The sequence below is a fragment of the Chelonia mydas genome, chromosome 12 (genome assembly GCF_015237465.2).
Source record: "Chelonia mydas isolate rCheMyd1 chromosome 12, rCheMyd1.pri.v2, whole genome shotgun sequence".
NCBI lineage: Eukaryota > Metazoa > Chordata > Testudines > Cheloniidae > Chelonia > Chelonia mydas.
This window is the reverse complement of record NC_051252.2, coordinates 14,701,234-14,707,233: the sequence shown is the minus strand read 5'-3', so window position 1 is coordinate 14,707,233 and position 6,000 is coordinate 14,701,234.

The following is a 6,000-nucleotide window of genomic DNA, read 5'->3' as shown; positions in this document are numbered from 1 at the left end:
AGTCTGGCCCTTCAATTTTTCAAGACTGTTAATGTGGAAACTTTCATGAGGACTAAATTTACACAATGTTTTTAAAAGAAGAAATCCCATATCTTTTAGGAAAGAATACCACCAATCACAGCCCAGACTCAGCATTTAAGCACGTGTGTAAATTTACTTGTGCAAGTAAATGGGATTCTCATGGGGTGTGCAGTTACGTATGCGCTCACATATCTGTGGCTCAGGACCCACAAGAGAAGTGCAATATTATAGTTCCCAAATCTGTGGACAATTTACCATGAAATGTTGATTCATAATTCTTCTCATGCTTTAATGAATAAATTATACATGTATTTTAAGATAACGATACAGGCCACTTCATAAACATTGTCTTTGATGCAAAAGATCAGACAACTGTTACTGTTTTTTATTAGTGGGGGAGGGAGCTCGGGTTGGCGTCAGCAAGACAGACCATTGTATGTATAATATCAGCGACTTAAGTTTACTCTGAGTTGGCTCCTTTGTAAATTCTCCAGGCTCCATGAAATCCAGAGTTGGGGCTGATAAAAACACTTAAAAATAAAAAGGCATCAAAAGAGCATTTCATAAATGCAGCATATTTTATAAAAAACAATTTCAAATCTGATCCAGGTAGACATAAAATTTTAGGAATAAGTTCAAAGCATGGTTCAAAAAACCTTGATATGCTCCCTTAAAATACAAAAGAGACTACAGATGCAAGTTTGGGAGAATCTTTTGCGTGTGTGTGTGTGTGTGTGTGTGTGTGTGTGTGTGTGTAAACAGAATTAGGAGTAAATGTTCTATATTTATATCCTTCCATACTGAAGCTCTAAATTGCATATTTTTGCTCTTCAATATTGTTCTTTATTTTTCCTATGACAAACAATTGCTATGGAGAGGAAATAATTACCTTTATTAAACAGGCAGTAGCTTACTCTGTCTCGTACACCTTTTAGACAATTTTGTATATAAAGGAAGCCAACAGAGCCCATACTGTGGGCTCACAGTATCGGAAGGTCCATCTGAAATGGGAGCAGAGTAGTGGAAGACTTCCCAAACCTCTTAGTCAAGGGCCCAGACTGTCTGTAAGCAGAAAGGGGCAGCTAAAGAACAGGCTGGTCAAGGCTATTTGTATGTAACCCCCACTTGGAGTTTGCCTGCTCCTGGACTTTTGAACTGAGCTTCTAGGGGACCTACCAAAAGGAATACAACTAAAATGGCTACCAGAGCGCTCTGACGCCATTTGCCAGCATACTTGGGGTTCGAGTGGGGACAGAAGGAACTAGAAGCCTTTGCTGGGGCCAACAGAGAGGATTCTGCATACGGTGATACGGACAAGTGGTCCACTGGGCCAGTGACAAGCCAGAGCGGCACAACCTCCAGCGAGAGGGCATTCTGACTCTGCAGCCCTAAGGAGAGACTTTAGATTTTAGTTTTAAGATTGGAAGCTGAGAGAGAAACAGCACAACTGAGGAAATCTCTGTTAAACTGACACTCCCTCCTAAGGGAGTTCTTGCACGGCTGTGAGATTATTTTCTTTACTTTCACCTTATATTACCACATTTAAACTCTCTAATCATCTCAGGCTCACTTATGAAGATACTAGGATCAAGAAGGGTGTTCCACAAAGTCTTTTAAGCTCCTAAACGGGCCTGCACCTTTTGTACTGAATCGTTCTTAAGAGAAATACATGGTCATATTCTAATCCACTCTTCTACTACTGGGGAATCAGACTTTAGTATTCATAAAATATTTTCAACCCTTCCAGTATCAAAACCTCATATTATTTCACACCATCTACACAAGGTCCCTTGGTATCATCTGTCAAGTTATTATTTATAGACATCCATCCTAGTAAGGTAGGTCCGGTACCCATGGTCTGAAACTCCAGCTACTGCTGATATTTGCTGACCAAAGCTGATTGGGGACAGCAGTAGCACTCTAACACAAGAACATAAGAATGGCCATACTGGGTCAGACCAATGGTCCATCTAGCCCAGTAGCCTGTCTTCCAACAGTGGCCAAAATGCCAGGTGCTTCAGAGAGAATAAACAGAACAGGTAATCATCAAGTGATCCATCTCCTGTCGCACATGTCCAGCTTCTGGCAAGCAGAGGCGAGGCACACTTCAGAGCATGGTTTTGCATCCCTGCCCATCCCGCCTAATAGCCACCGATGGATCTAATCTTCATGAACTTATCTAGTTCTTTTTTGAACCCTGTTATACTCTTAGCCTTCACAACATCCTCTGGCAAAGAAGATGTCTGCCATATCTTCTTCTCCCCCTGACACTCCACATGCCTCTTCACCAAGGTAATTTTAAAAAACGTCCCGAGTTTATTTTAATATGAATCTTTGTTGTTTATTACACAGATGCCTTAACCCCAATAATGAACATTTAACATTTCAATGTTTCAAAAGTGAGTCTTTATATAATAGAAACATCAGCAGAGATTATATCTACACATGCTTATGATCAGATTTAACTACTTTTTTCCTTTTCATAGCTTGTAAGATCCACAAATGTTAGAGGTGAGGCTGACAACAGAGGCAAGAAACACAAGGAACTCATTGAACCTATGGCCTTGCCCTTAATAGAGATCATCTGCCCTTGAATTGTTAAAGGAGGTGCACAGCAGGGATAGCCAGAAATACTTTCTCTCTATTTGGTGAGCTAAGAGCTGTGCCTCACCATTCAGATGTGGATCTGCTCCATGGTTTGGTCACAATACAGCTGTAGTATTACAAAAACTTTTCCCATGGACAGATCACGATGTCCACCCAGAAATTACAGCTCGTTCAACATACAGTGGCCTACCTGTTAAATTACACTGCCCAACATGAGTACATTAAATAAGTTCTCTGAAGTGGCTACCTATCCATTACCAGGTACATTTGAAGTGCCTGACCTTTATCTTTAGAACTCATGGATATGAAACTCACTACAACTGGCGAGGAGGCTGAGCTCATATCTTGTCACATTTAAGGTCAAATACCAGACACATGCATTATGGTGAGTCTTCTAAACTAGCAGAAGTGATTCAGCAGGCAGTGCACAGAATCTTAACCCTTCTAAGAAAATAGCTTAAAGGCTGGGGAGGAATAAGGATCGTCTCCTAGTCAAGGCGCAAGACTGAACAGCAAGAGAACTGGATACTAACCCAACTCCACCGCAGACTTCCTATATGACATTGGGTAGGTTACTTCACTTCTCTGTGCCTCAGGTCCCTCATTTGGAGAATAGGCATAATGGTATTTCCATGGCAAACATGGGTAGTTGTGAGTCTTAGTTCATTGATGTGTATGGAGATTCTAATGTAGACAGCACTGCATGAGACAAAAATATTAGTGCAAAACTTGGGTGTGGGTGACCAGAGAGAAGGTGAAATCCTGGTCCTACTGAAGTCAAAAGGGGGCTTTGCCAGGATGTCACTCAGGGAATCTTAATCCTCACTCTTGACAGAATTCCTTAACTTTAGGTAACTGGTGTCCAGATACCATGGTGATTTCTTTTAGAAACATTAATTAAACATTTCCTGCCAGTAACATAGTCTATTTAAAAAAAAAATGATGGTAGGATAAAGCAGGAATTGAAGATGAAATTTAAGTGAATTCATCATGATTTCAAATAAATAAAATAGCTGCTGAAACACGCTGGGGAGTTTCCAAATCCTAACTAGCGAGGCAAATAAGAGGAAGGGGAGTCATTGTTTGGTGCTTCTGACCTAGGGAGAGAAGTAAAAAAATCAGAGGCAGGAAAGTAGACAGGAATATTTAACGTCCCTAAAAATCAGAGGCAGGGATGTTTAACATCCCTTTATTTACCCACTTCATTTAGTAAATGCATTAAATTAAACTGCAGATGTTCTGCTGTCAGTGCAGTGAGCAAGCTGCTGAGTGTTAGTTGGCTGTTTCATGATGGAAACATTTTATGTACTGTAAATAAACAAACACTATTTTGTTAATTAGTTAATGAATTATTTTTAAAAATGCTCCATTAGGCTCTTTACAGCCCAAGTAGCTGTAGTTCCTGTTTTTAATAGAGACCCTGCACTAGAAAATGCAGAATGCTCAAGCTCACAGAAATTGCAGATCATGAACAACTAATTACTACTAGTACACCCATGTTTATGTTATTATACGTTATCTATAGTATTTCTATACACAAGACCACCAAAGCCATGACACTAGAAATAAGAAATCCAGTCTGTGGGAGGGATGTCAAGAATTAAGGTTTATAAATCAGTGGAAGGTATAAAAGATTATTAATGATGAAGAGACTCCTTGAATAGGTTCAATATGAATTGGGAGGGAGGCCAATAACTGGTAAATTCTGAAGAGCTGCATTCTCAGTTATATACGTACCATCAAATCAGTGTCTGAAATAACAGCAAACTGAAGATTTTCAAGAATAAACAGTCCACTCAGGATTCCGATAGATGGAACTGTACAAAAATAAATAAATAAATCCTGTATCTGACTGTATTTCATTGCATCACTGTGCTCATATGATTCAGGCTGCTAGCTGTGTGGTAAAGTTTTTAATAGACAGATGGCTAATTTTACAATTCCAACCCAATTTCTTAATGGACCAACTCCAAAGATCCAGTGTTAGTGTAATGCCATGGATAAAGGTCAGCAGAACACAGAGCAGAACATATGCTCATGTCAGCATTTTCACATAGTCTTCTTTAACAGAATATACAGCGCTAAGCTGAGGGATTTGCACTGGCTCAACACTAGCACCATATGGGTGGCCTGTTGCAAAGTAATGATGGCCTAAGCATAGAATCTTAATCAGGTACTGATGGCCAATGAATCAAATAGCACCACACAAGTAATCACTAAGTGATTAAAAAAAATGACCGAAGATGTATTGCTGAAATTACTCCGCTAACTAGAGAAGTGATTTTGTCTCAACTATAGCCTGTCATGTCATTACCTCTTAATCTGAGCCCCAATCTTTCTCTCTTGCACAATCTCTCGAGAAATATAAGAAACTTAATGTCTAGTAGTTATAAACTTTTACATATGTAATGGAAACGGAGCAGTGATGCTATTGTGTTACCATTTGGAGATATTGATTTATTTCGAGTCATTTGTTAAAGGTGCACATGAACTGTTCTAATCCTATTTATGGTTTAAGGTATTCAGTAGAAAAACTTGATACAGTATTATTTGTTGACAGTGTAACACTATTGTTACAGATTTCATAGCATGCCAAGCCCAGCTAGCTTTACTCACATGAGTAATTCTGTTTAAACCAGTGGAATTATTGGTATGAGTAAGGTGAGCAAGATTTGGTCCTGCAGTATATCCTGCATTATAATTTGATTACAGAATGTGTCTGCATTTGATGATCATTTTGGGAGGAACTGCAGACAGACAGTATCATAGAATATCAGGGTTGGAAGGGACCTCAGGAGGTCATCTAGTCCAACCCCCTGCTCAAAGCAGGACCAATCCCCAATTTTTGCCCCAGATCCCTAAATGGCCCCCTCAAGGATTGAACTCACAACCCTGGGTTTAGCAGGCCAATGCTCAAACCACTGAGCTATCCCTCCCCCCTCTAATACTTAACCCAGACTGATGCTTTGCAGAAGAGCACAGGCAATGCAATTTTTCTGTATTCCAGCGGAAAGGATCTGCGTGATTGCCCTGCATGGGAGGCTCAGGGCTGCGATAGGGGTTGGCCAGAGGCAATGCCATGGGATCTGGGTTTAGGCAGATTGTATTCCCACTGCCCCACTCACCCCCAACTTCCATGCACTGGGGGGACAGCAGCCATTACTCCAATACATAGACTGTGATAGTGGCTGTGAAACTGTATTGCCACATCTTGCACCCAGTTTCAGGGGTGAATTTCAGCTTCTCAACTCATCTGCAGTTCTGCACTACTGGAAGTGCAGATTTTGCAAGGCACTTAAACTCACCCTTAACTTCAAATTTATGAGTAATCCCAACCTTATTCATCAAAGCACTTGAGGTCAATGGAGTTTA